The 12,564-nt window shown below is 46.3% G+C and overlaps 8 non-coding genes across 8 annotated transcripts; all 8 read right to left on the reverse strand.

The window, feature by feature from the left end:
- Positions 1–454: 454 nt before the first annotated feature.
- TRNAN-GUU (transfer RNA asparagine (anticodon GUU)) lies at positions 455–528 on the reverse strand. The gene has a single exon. It is a non-coding gene; the product is annotated as a tRNA-Asn (tRNA).
- A 1,790-nt stretch (positions 529–2,318) lies between these two features.
- On the reverse strand, positions 2,319–2,390 carry TRNAW-CCA (transfer RNA tryptophan (anticodon CCA)). The gene has a single exon. It is a non-coding gene; the product is annotated as a tRNA-Trp (tRNA).
- Positions 2,391–4,569: 2,179 nt separating this feature from the next.
- TRNAW-CCA (transfer RNA tryptophan (anticodon CCA)) lies at positions 4,570–4,641 on the reverse strand. Its single transcript has one exon. It is a non-coding gene; the product is annotated as a tRNA-Trp (tRNA).
- Positions 4,642–4,954: 313 nt separating this feature from the next.
- Positions 4,955–5,028, reverse strand: TRNAN-GUU (transfer RNA asparagine (anticodon GUU)). The gene has a single exon. It is a non-coding gene; the product is annotated as a tRNA-Asn (tRNA).
- A 1,790-nt stretch (positions 5,029–6,818) lies between these two features.
- TRNAW-CCA (transfer RNA tryptophan (anticodon CCA)) lies at positions 6,819–6,890 on the reverse strand. The gene has a single exon. It is a non-coding gene; the product is annotated as a tRNA-Trp (tRNA).
- A 2,571-nt stretch (positions 6,891–9,461) lies between these two features.
- On the reverse strand, positions 9,462–9,535 carry TRNAN-GUU (transfer RNA asparagine (anticodon GUU)). Its single transcript has one exon. It is a non-coding gene; the product is annotated as a tRNA-Asn (tRNA).
- A 1,790-nt stretch (positions 9,536–11,325) lies between these two features.
- Positions 11,326–11,397, reverse strand: TRNAW-CCA (transfer RNA tryptophan (anticodon CCA)). Its single transcript has one exon. It is a non-coding gene; the product is annotated as a tRNA-Trp (tRNA).
- A 310-nt stretch (positions 11,398–11,707) lies between these two features.
- Positions 11,708–11,781, reverse strand: TRNAN-GUU (transfer RNA asparagine (anticodon GUU)). The gene has a single exon. It is a non-coding gene; the product is annotated as a tRNA-Asn (tRNA).
- Between the last annotated feature and the right edge of the window lie 783 nt (positions 11,782–12,564).

Below are 12,564 nucleotides of genomic sequence, written 5' to 3' on the forward strand. Positions count from 1 at the left end.
AGATGCAGTCAGGTTGAAATAACGAGATACTGAGGAGCAATTTTATATTTCAGAGTGGGAAAAGCAAATATGCCCCCGACGTGATTTGAACACGAAACCTTCTGATCTGGAGTCAGACATGCTACCATTGCGCCACGAGGTCCTTGCGGCAGTTCACCTGGTGTGTCTGATGACAGAATAAAGGTAGGAGACGTACATGCACCTGCAGAGCCTCATTGCTTCTTTAAGTAGACTGGCTAGGATAGCTTCCTTCTGTGCATCAATACACGCTGCAGCCAAACCCTTCCCATGAAGTCTTGATGTTTATGAATTGAATGGCAAGTTTTGAAAAACTAAGCAAGCGAGAAGAATTGCTTGCAGTTTATTGGATTTTTTGGACGTCAGCAGACGAGACCTGCGAGAGGTAAACAGAAGTTCATAGTTGGCCATGCTGAATTTTTGAGCCAAAATGCATCGTCCCTGGGTGGGCTTGAACCACCAACCTTTCGGTTAACAGCCGAACGCGCTAACCGATTGCGCCACAGAGACTCATGCAGTGCTTACACTGGGGCCTGATTGGTGTGCTGTTTGCTTATGCTTCCCAGGCAACCTGAAAATATTTCTAAAATAGCTCTATTTCCCACAGCAAATCAGGGTATCAAGCACTTCCCTACCTCCCCTAATCCACAAACACAGGGGATTTAGTAGAGGACAGAGCCCATCAACAGTGCACCAAATGTCCTCTGTGTAGGCATAACTTGCTATGAGGAGAAAGCCACAGTTGCGCACTTGTGTTAAAAGGGGACAGTAGGCTGAACCCAGAGAACACGGGAGAAATGACTCAGGTTTACTGAGTGGAACACTCTGTGTCTTTGTGCCCAAAACAGCAGCGTCTTTTCGGTTAACAGCCGAACGCGCTAACCAATTGCGCCACAGAGACTCACTGGCATGTGTGTTCTGCCTTTGGCCTGATTGCATTGCTATTTTTTTCTGATTGGCAGAAAACCTGAACTTTTTTCTGAAAAAGGCATGCCTCTCTTAGCACTGCAGTGCATTAGACTGCTCCCTTGCTTCCCTGAGTCCCCAAATACACAACCACCTTGGGCACAATAGAAGACACATTCCAGCAGATTTAGCAAGAGTGCACCAAGGATTCTATATGTAGGTACCTTGCTGAGAAGCAAGACCTGCAGTTGCATTCTTCTGTTAAAAGAGGGCAGCAGAGTGCACCAAGAGAACTTGGGGGAAGTAGCTTATGTTAACTACTTGCCATGCTCTTTATAGATCCCTCTGTTTGACTGGGTGAATTCTAATTTCTGGGGTAGAGTAAGCAATTTTTGGATCTAGATGCTGTGCGCAACAGGAATGCTATATACTGCACTGTACTGCTACTGAAAAGTTACCAATTTTACAGGATGTTCAGGTAAGCTTTGTTTCAGAAAACAACTTGCTAGAGGCCCTAGGACAGATTACTGGGACAAAGGAAGAGGGTTTGGGGATTAGCACATCTCCTATGAAAGGTACAGTCACGCCCGAGACAACTCTGAGTGCCTCCTCAAATTCTAAGAAATGCGAACTGGGGTCCTACGCCTTTTATTGCCAGTGGATCTTTGTGTTTCAGACAAATGTGCACGCCTCCCAGAGCCCCATGCAATGCACTTAGGGAAATGGGGGAAGGTGCTGTGAAGCCCTCTCGCTGACAATGTCTCTCTTGTCTATAATGTATCTATGAGAGAGAGAGAAATAGGCAATGCGAGAGTGAAAAAGTAAAATGGAAATGTGTCTACTGAGACCAGTATAAGGGGAAATCCTCACAATCCAGGACCGACAGTTGATTGGGAGGGCGCTTACAGGTTTCCGACACCAGACCGGTACCTGAACTCACAAACCCAAACTACAAAGTGATGCCCATTGCCACTAGACTGCCGACCCCCTTTCGGGGCCCCAACATATATCCTTTAGTCACACCTAGAGTTCCCAGGACACTGCAGCATTCAGCGATTACACGAAAATATTGACAGCGCTAGGAGGCCATGCAAATGGCAGAGGTATGCTTTACAAAGCCCACGTAGCGTGCACAAAACAGCACATCAGTCAGGCCCACTTGAAGAGATGGTAAAGAGGAAATACTTCTGCTGCATCCAGTAAAACATAGAGATTGCCCTGCTTTAAAGGTTGACCATGTCCTTCATGGGTGTCTGTCAATATGATACTTCCCTGCTGCAAAGTTTACATTCGAAACGCCAGAACAACTAGGCCCAGAGCACAAAGATGCAGTCAGGTTGAAATAACGAGATACTGAAGAGCAATTTTGTATTTCAGAGTGGGAAAAGGAAGTATGACCCCGACGTGATTTGAACACACAACCTTCTGATCTGGAGTCAGATGCGCTACCATTGCGCCACGAGGTCCTTGTGGCAATCCACCTGGTGTGTCTGATGACAGAATAAAGGTAGGAGACGTACATGCACCTGCAGAGCCTCATTGCTTCTTTAGGTAGACTGGCTAGGATAGCTTCCTTCTGTGCATCAGTACACGCTGCAGCCAAACCCTTCCCATGAAGTCTTGATGTTTATGAATTGAATGGCAAGTTTTGAAAAACTAAAGCAAGCGAGAAGAATTGCTTGCAGTTTATTGGATTTTTTGGACGTCAGCAGACGAGACCCCTGCGAGAGGTAACCAGAAGTTCATAGTTGGTCATGCTGAATTTTTGAGCCAAAATGCATCGTCCCTGGGTGGGCATGAACCACCAACCTTTCGGTTAACAGCCTAACGCGCTAACCGATTGCGCCACAGAGACTCATGCAGTGCTTACACTGGGGCCTGATTGGTGTGCTGTTTGCTTATGCTTCCCAGGGAACCTGAAAATATTTCTAAAATAGCTCTATTTCCCACAGCAAATCAGGGTATCAAGCACTTCCCTACCTCCCGTAATCCACAAACACAGGGGATTTAGTAGAGGACAGAGCCCATCAACAGTGAACCAAATGTCCTCTGTGTAGGCATAACTTGCTATGAGGAGAAAGCCACAGTTGCGCACTTGTGTTAAAAGGGGACAGTAGGCTGAACCCAGAGAACACGGGAGAAATGACTCAGGTTTACTGAGTGGAACACTCTGTGTCTTTGTGCCAAAAACAGCAGCGTCTTTTCGGTTAACAGCCGAACGCGCTAACCAATTGCGCCACAGAGACTCACTGGCATGTGTGTTCTGCCTTTGGCCTGATTGCATTGCTATTTTTTTCTGATTGGCAGAAAACCTGAACTTTTTTCTGAAAAAGGCATGCCTCTCTTAGCACTGCAGTGCATTAGACTGCTCCCTTGCTTCCCTGAGTCGCCAAATACACAACCACCTTGGGCACAATAGAAGACACATTCCAGCAGATTTAGCAAGAGTGCACCAAGGTTTCTATATGTAGGTACCTTTCTGAGAAGCAAGACCTGCAGTTGCATTCTTCTGTTAAAAGATGGCAGCAGAGTGCACCAAGAGAACTTGGGGGAAGTAGCTTATGTTAACTACTTGCCATGCTCTTTATAGATCCCTCTGTTTGACTGGGTGAATTCTAATTTCTGGGGTAGAGTAAGCAATTTTTGGATCTAGATGCTGTGCGCAACAGGAATGCTATATACTGCACTGTACTGCTACTGAAAAGTTACCAATTTTACAGGATGTTCAGGTAAGCTTTGTTTCAGAAAACAACTTGCTAGAGGCACTAAGACAGATTACTGGGACAAAGGAAGAGGGTTTGGGGATTAGCACATCTCCTATGAAAGGTACAGTCACGCCCGAGACAACTCTGAGTGTCACCTCAAATTCTAAGAAATGCAAACTAGGGTCCTACGCCTTTTATTGCCAGTGGATCTTTGTGTTTCAGACAAATGTGCACGCCTCCCAGAGCCCCATGCAATGCACTTAGGGAAATGGGGGAAGGTGCTGTGCAACCCTCTCGCTGACAATGTCTCTCTTGTCTATAATGTATCTATGAGAGAGAGAGAAATAGGCAATGCGAGAGTGAAAAAGTAAAATGGAAATGTGTCTACTGAGACCAGTATAAGGGGAAATCCTCACAATCCAGGACCGACAGTTGATTGGGAGGGCGCTTACAGGTTTCCGACACCAGACCGGTACCTGAGCTCACAAACCCAAACTGCAAAGTGATGCCCATTGCCACTAGACTGCCGACCCCCTTTCGGGGCCCCAGCATATATCCTTTAGTCACACCTAGAGTTCCCAGGACAGTGCAGCATTCAGCGATTACACGAAAATATTGACAGCGCTAGGAGGCCATGCAAATGGCAGAGGTATGCTTTACAAAGCCCACGTAGCGTGCACAAAACAGCACATCAGTCAGGCCCACTTGAAGAGATGGTAAAGAGGAAATACTTCTGCTGCATCCAGTAAAACATAGAGATTGGCCTGCTTTAAAGGTTGACCATGTCCTTCATGGGTGTCTGTCAATATGATACTTCCCTGCTGCAAAGCTTACATTCGAAACGCCAGAACAACTAGGCCCAGAGCACAAAGATGCAGTCAGTTTGAAATAACGAGATACTGAAGAGCAATTTTGTATTTCAGAGTGGGAAAAGGAAGTATGACCCCGACGTGATTTGAACACACAACCTTCTGATCTGGAGTCAGACGCGCTACCATTGCGCCACGAGGTCCTTGTGGCAATCCACCTGGTGTGTCTGATGACAGAATAAAGGTAGGAGACGTACATGCACCTGCAGAGCCTCATTGCTTCTTTAGGTAGACTGGCTAGGATAGCTTCCTTCTGTGCATCAGTGCACGCTGCAGCCAAACCCTTCCCATGAAGTCTTGATGTTTATGAATTGAATGGCAAGTTTTGAAAACCTAAAGCAAGCCAGAAGAATTGCTTGCAGTTTATTGGATTTTTTGGACGTCAGCAGACGAGACCTGCGAGAGGTAAACAGAAGTTCATAGTTGGTCATGCTGAATTTTTGAGCCAAAATGCATCGTCCCTGGGTGGGCTTGAACCACCAACCTTTCGGTTAACAGCCGAACGCGCTAACCGATTGCGCCACAGAGACTCATGCAGTGCTTACACTGGGGCCTGATTGGTGTGCTGTTTGCTTATGCTTCCCAGGCAACCTGAAAATATTTCTAAAATAGCTCTATTTCCCACAGCAAATCAGGGTATCAAGCACTTCCCTACCTCCCGTAATCCACAAACACAGGGGATTTAGTAGAGGACAGAGCCCATCAACAGTGCACCAAATGTCCTCTGTGTAGGCATAACTTGCTATGAGGAGAAAGCCACAGTTGCGCACTTGTGTTAAAAGGGGACAGTAGGCTGAACCCAGAGAACACGGGAGAAATGACTCAGGTTTACTGAGTGGAACACTCTGTGTCTTTGTGCCAAAAACAGCAGCGTCTTTTCGGTTAACAGCCGAACGCGCTAACCAATTGCGCCACAGAGACTCACTGGCATGTGTGTTCTGCCTTTGGCCTGATTGCATTGCTATTTTTTTCTGATTGGCAGAAAACCTGAACTTTTTTCTGAAAAAGGCATGCCTCTCTTAGCACTGCAGTGCATTAGACTGCTCCCTTGCTTCCCTGAGTCGCCAAATACACAACCACCTTGGGCACAATAGAAGACACATTCCAGCAGATTTAGCAAGAGTGCACCAAGGTTTCTATATGTAGGTACCTTTCTGAGAAGCAAGACCTGCAGTTGCATTCTTCTGTTAAAAGATGGCAGCAGAGTGCACCAAGAGAACTTGGGGGAAGTAGCTTATGTTAACTACTTGCCATGCTCTTTATAGATCCCTCTGTTTGACTGGGTGAATTCTAATTTCTGGGGTAGAGTAAGCAATTTTTGGATCTAGATGCTGTGCGCAACAGGAATGCTATATACTGCACTGTACTGCTACTGAAAAGTTACCAATTTTACAGGATGTTCAGGTAAGCTTTGTTTCAGAAAACAACTTGCTAGAGGCACTAAGACAGATTACTGGGACAAAGGAAGAGGGTTTGGGGATTAGCACATCTCCTATGAAAGGTACAGTCACGCCCGAGACAACTCTGAGTGTCACCTCAAATTCTAAGAAATGCAAACTAGGGTCCTACGCCTTTTATTGCCAGTGGATCTTTGTGTTTCAGACAAATGTGCACGCCTCCCAGAGCCCCATGCAATGCACTTAGGGAAATGGGGGAAGGTGCTGTGCAACCCTCTCGCTGACAATGTCTCTCTTGTCTATAATGTATCTATGAGAGAGAGAGAAATAGGCAATGCGAGAGTGAAAAAGTAAAATGGAAATGTGTCTACTGAGACCAGTATAAGGGGAAATCCTCACAATCCAGGACCGACAGTTGATTGGGAGGGCGCTTACAGGTTTCCGACACCAGACCGGTACCTGAGCTCACAAACCCAAACTGCAAAGTGATGCCCATTGCCACTAGACTGCCGACCCCCTTTCGGGGCCCCAACATATATCCTTTAGTCACACCTAGAGTTCCCAGGACAGTGCAGCATTCAGCGATTACACGAAAATATTGACAGCGCTAGGAGGCCATGCAAATGGCAGAGGTATGCTTTACAAAGCCCACGTAGCGTGCACAAAACAGCACATCAGTCAGGCCCACTTGAAGAGATGGTAAAGAGGAAATACTTCTGCTGCATCCAGTAAAACATAGAGATTGGCCTGCTTTAAAGGTTGACCATGTCCTTCATGGGTGTCTGTCAATATGATACTTCCCTGCTGCAAAGCTTACATTCGAAACGCCAGAACAACTAGGCCGAGAGCACAAAGATGCAGTCAGGTTGAAATAACGAGATACTGAAGAGCAATTTTGTATTTCAGAGTGGGAAAAGCAAATACGACCCCGACGTGATTTGAACACGCAACCTTCTGATCTGGAGTCAGACGCGCTACCATAGCGCCACAAGGTCCTTGTGGCAGTCCACCTGGTGTGTCTGATGACAGAATAAAGGTAGGAGACGTACATGCACCTGCAGAGCCTCATTGCTTCTTTAAGTAGACTGGCTAGGATAGCTTCCTTCTGTGCATCAGTACACGCTGCAGCCAAACCCTTCCCATGAAGTCTTGATGTTTATGAATTGAATGGCAAGTTTTGAAAAACTAAAGCAAGCGAGAAGAATTGCTTGCAGTTTATTGGATTTTTTGGACGTCAGCAGACGAGACCTGCGAGAGGTAAACAGAAGTTCATAGTTGGTCATGCTGAATTTTTGAGCCAAAATGCATCGTCCCTGGTTGGGCTTGAACCACCAACCTTTCGGTTAACAGCCGAACGAGCTAACCGATTGCGCCACAGAGACTCATGCAGTGCTTACACTGGGGCCTGATTGGTGTGCTGTTTGCTTATGCTTCCCAGGCAACCTGAAAATATTTCTAAAATAGCTCTATTTCCCACAGCAAATCAGGGTATCAAGCACTTCCCTACCTCCACTAATCCACTAACATAGGGGATTTAGTAGAGGACAGAGCCCATCAACAGTGCACCAAATGTCCTCTGTGTAGGCATAACTTGCTATGAGGAGAAAGCCACAGTTGCGCACTTGTGTTAAAAGGGGACAGTAGGCTGAACCGAGAGAACACGGGAGAAATGACTCAGGTTTACTGAGTGGAACACTCTGTGTCTTTGTGCCAAAAACAGCAGCGTCTTTTCGGTTAACAGCCGAACGCGCTAACCAATTGCGCCACAGAGACTCACTGGCATGTGTGTTCTGCCTTTGGCCTGATTGCATTGCTATTTTTTTCTGATTGGCAGAAAACCTGAACTTTTTTCTGAAAAAGGCATGCCTCTCTTAGCACTGCAGTGCATTAGACTGCTCCCTTGCTTCCCTGAGTCCCCAAATACACAACCACCTTGGGCACAATAGAAGACACATTCCAGCAGATTTAGCAAGAGTGCACCAAGGTTTCTATATGTAGGTACCTTGCTGAGAAGCAAGACCTGCAGTTGCATTCTTCTGTTAAAAGAGGGCAGCAGAGTGCACCAAGAGAACTTGGGGGAAGTAGCTTATGTTAACTACTTGCCATGCTCTTTATAGATCCCTCTGTTTGACTGGGTGAATTCTAATTTCTGGGGTAGAATAAGCAATTTTTGGATCTAGATGCTGTGCGCAACAGGAATGCTATATACTGCACTGTACTGCTACTGAAAAGTTATCAATTTTACAGGATGTTCAGGTAAGCTTTGTTTCAGAAAACAACTTGCTAGAGGTCCTAGGACAGATTACTGGGACAAAGGAAGAGGGTTTGGGGATTAGCACATCTCCTATGAAAGGTACAGTCACGCCCGAGACAACTCTGAGTGCCTCCTCAAATTCTAAGAAATGCGAACTGGGGTCCTACGCTTTTTATTGCCAGTGGATCTTTGTGTTTCAGACTAATGTGCACGCCTCCCAGAGCCCCTTGCAATGCACTTAGGGAAATGGGGGAAGGTGCTGTGCAACCCTCTCGCTGACAATGTCTCTCTTGTCGATAATGTATCTATGAGAGAGAGAGAAATAGGCAATGCGAGAGTGAAGAAGTAAAATGGAAATGTGTCTACTGAGACCAGTATAAGGGGAAATCCTCACAATCCAGGACCGACAGTTGATTGGGAGGGCGCTTACAGTTTTCTGACACCAGACCGGTACCTGAACTCACAAACCCAAACTGCAAAGTGATGGGCATTGCCACTAGACTGCCGACCCCCTTTCGGGGCCCCAGCATATATCGTTTAGTCACACCTAGAGTTCCCAGGACAGTGCAGCATTCAGCGATTACACGAAAATATTGACAGCGCTAGGAGGCCATGCAAATGGCAGAGGTATGCTTTACAAAGCCCACGTAGCGTGCACAAAACAGCACATCAGTCAGGCCCACTTGAAGAGATGGTAAAGAGGAAATACTTCTGCTGCATCCAGTAAAACATAGAGATTGGCCTGCTTTAAAGGTTGACCATGTCCTTCATGGGTGTCTGTCAATATGATACTTCCCTGCTGCAAAGTTTACATTCGAAACGCCAGAACAACTAGGCCCAGAGCACAAAGATGCAGTCAGGTTGAAATAACGAGATACTGAAGAGCAATTTTATATTTCAGAGTGGGAAAAGCAAATATGACCCCGACGTGACTTGTACACGAAACCTTCTGATCTGGAGTCAGATGCGCTACCATTGCGCCACGAGGTCCTTGTGGCAATCGTGGCAATCCACCTGGTGTGTCTGATGACAGAATAAAGGTAGGAGACGTACATGCACCTGCAGAGCCTCATTGCTTCTTTAAGTAGACTGGCTAGGATAGCTTCCTTCTGTGCATCAGTACACGCTGCAGCCAAACCCTTCCCATGAAGTCTTGATGTTTATGAATTGAATGGCAAGTTTTGAAAAACTAAAGCAAGCCAGAAGAATTGCTTGCAGTTTATTGGATTTTTTGGACGTCAGCACACGAGACCTGCGAGAGGTAAACAGAAGTTCATAGTTGGTCATGCTGAATTTTTGAGCCAAAATGCATCGTCCCTGGGTGGGCTTGAACCACCAACCTTTCGGTTAACAGCCGAACACGCTAACCGATTGCGCCACAGAGACTCATGCAGTTCTTACACAGGGGCCTGATTGGTGTGCTGTTTGCTTATGCTTCCCAGGCAACCTGAAAATATTTCTAAAATAGCTCTATTTCCCTCAGCAAATCAGGGTATCAAGCACTTCCCTACCTCCCCTAATCCACAAACACAGGGGATTTAGTAGAGGACAGAGCCCATCAACAGTGCACCAAATGTCCTCTGTGTAGGCATAACTTGCTATGAGGAGAAAGCCACAGTTGCGCACTTGTGTTAAAAGGGGACAGTAGGCTGAACCCAGAGAACACGGGAGAAATGACTCAGGATTACTAAGTGGAACACTCTGTGTCTTTGTGCCAAAAACAGCAGCGTCTTTTCGGTTAACAGCCGAACGCGCTAACCAATTGCGCCACAGAGACTCACTGACATGTGTTTTCTGCCTTTATCCTGATTGCATTGTTATTTTTTTCTGATTGGCAGAAAACCTGAACTTTTTTCTGAAAAAGGAATGCCTTTCTTAGCACTGCAGTGCATTAGACTGCTCCCTTGCTTCCCTGAGTCCCCAAATGCACAACCACCTTGGGCACAATAGAAGACACATTCCAGCAGATTTAGCAAGAGTGCACCAAGGTTTCTATATGTAGGTACCTTGCTGAGAAGCAAGACCTGCAGTTGCATTCTTCTGTTAAAAGAGGGCAGCAGAGTGCACCAAGAGAACTTGGGGGAAGTAGCTTATGTTAACTACTTGCCATGCTCTTTATAGATCCCTCTGTTTGACTGGGTGAATTCTAATTTCTGGGGTAGAATAAGCAATTTTTGGATCTAGATGCTGTGCGCAACAGGAATGCTATATACTGCACTGTACTGCTACTGAAAAGTTACCAATTTTACAGGATGTTCAGGTAAGCTTTGTTTCAGAAAACAACTTGCTAGAGGCCCTAGGACAGATTACTGGGACAATGGAAGAGGGTTTGGGGATTAGCACATCTCCTATGAAAGGTACAGTCACGCCCGAGACAACTCTGAGTGCCTCCTCAAATTCTAAGAAATGCGAACTGGGGTCTTACGCCTTTTATTGCCAGTGGATCTTTGTGTTTCAGACAAATGTGCACGCCTCCCAGAGCCCCATGCAATGCACTTAGGGAAATGGGGGAAGGTGCTGTGCAACCCTCTCGCTGACAATGTCTCTCTTGTCTATAATGTATCTATGAGAGAGAGAGAAATAGGCAATGCGAGAGTGAAAAAGTAAAATGGAAATGTGTCTACTGAGACCAGTATAAGGGGAAATCCTCACAATCCAGGACCGACAGTTGATTGGGAGGACGCTTACAGTTTTCCGACACCAGACCGGTACCTGAACTTACAAACCCAAACTGCAAAGTGATGCCCATTGCCACTAGACTGCCGACCCCCTTTCGGGGCCCCAGCATATATCCTTTAGTCACACCTAGAGTTCCCAGAACAGTGCAGCATTCAGCGTTTACACGAAAATATTGACAGCGCTAGGAGGCCATGCAAATGGCAGAGGTATGCTTTACAAAGCCCACGTAGCGTGCACAAAACAGCACATCAGTCAGGCCCACTTGAAGAGATGGTAAAGAGGAAATACTTCTGCTGCATCCAGTAAAACATAGAGATTGGCCTGCTTTAAAGGTTGACCATGTCCTTCATGGGTGTCTGTCAATATGATACTTCCCTGCTGCAAAGCTAACATTCGAAACGCCAGAACAACTAGGCCCAGAGCACAAAAATGCAGTCAGGTTGAAATACCGAGATACTGAAGAGCAATTTTGTATTTCAGAGTGGGAAAAGCAAACATGACCCCGACGTGATTTGAACACGCAACCTTCCAATCTGGAGTCAGACGCGCTACCATTGCGCCACGAGGTCCTTTGCAGTCCACCTCGTGTGTCTGATGACAGAATAAAGGTAGGAGACGTACATGCACCTGCAGAGCCTCATTGCTTCAAGTAGACTGGCTAGGATAGCTTCCTTCTGTGCATCAGTACACGCTGCAGCCAAACCCTTCCCATGAAGTCTTGATGTTTATGAATTGAATGGCAAGTTTTGAAAAACTAAAGCAAGCGAGAAGAATTGCTTGCAGTTTATTGGATTTTTTGGACGTCAGCAGACGAGACCCCTGCGAGAGGTAACCAGAAGTTCATAGTTGGTCATGCTGAATTTTTGAGCCAAAATGCATCGTCCCTGGGTGGGCTTGAACCACCAACCTTTCGGTTAACAGCCGGACGCGCTAACCGATTGCGCCACAGAGACTCATGCAGTGCTTACACTGGGGCCTGATTGGTGTGCTGTTTGCTTATGCTTCCCAGGCAACCTGAAAACATTTCTAAAATAGCTCTATTTCCCACAGCAAATCAGGGTATCAAGCACTTCCCTACCTCCCCTAATCCACAAACACAGGGGATTTAGTAGAGGACAGAGCCCATCAACAGTGCACCAAATGTCCTCTGTGTAGGCATAACTTGCTATGAGGAGAAAGCCACAGTTGCGCACTTGTGTTAAAAGGGGACAGTAGGCTGAACCCAGAGAACACGGGAGAAATGACTCAGGATTACTAAGTGGAACACTCTGTGTCTTTGTGCCAAAAACAGCAGCGTCTTTTCGGTTAACAGCCGAACGCGCTAACCAATTGCGCCACAGAGACTCACTGACATGTGTTTTCTGCCTTTATCCTGATTGCATTGCTATTTTTTTCTGATTGGCAGAAAACCTGAACTTTTTTCTGAAAAAGGCATGCCTCTCTTAGCACTGCAGTACATTAGACTGCTCCCTTGCTTCCCTGAGTCCCCAAATACACAACCACCTTGGGCACAATAGAAGACACATTCCAGCAGATTTAGCAAGAGTGCACCAAGGTTTCTATATGTAGGTACCTTGCTGAGAAGCAAGACCTGCAGTTGCATTCTTCTGTTAAAAGAGGGCAGCAGAGTGCACCAAGAGAACTTGGGGGAAGTAGCTTATGTTAACTACTTGCCATGCTCTTTATAGATCCCTCTGTTTGACTGGGTGAATTCTAATTTCTGGGGTAGAATAAGC

Source organism: Ambystoma mexicanum, chromosome 11 (genome assembly GCF_040938575.1).
Source record: "Ambystoma mexicanum isolate Mex_15411 chromosome 11, UKY_AmexF1_1, whole genome shotgun sequence".
In the NCBI taxonomy this organism is placed as follows: Eukaryota; Metazoa; Chordata; class Amphibia; order Caudata; family Ambystomatidae; genus Ambystoma; species Ambystoma mexicanum.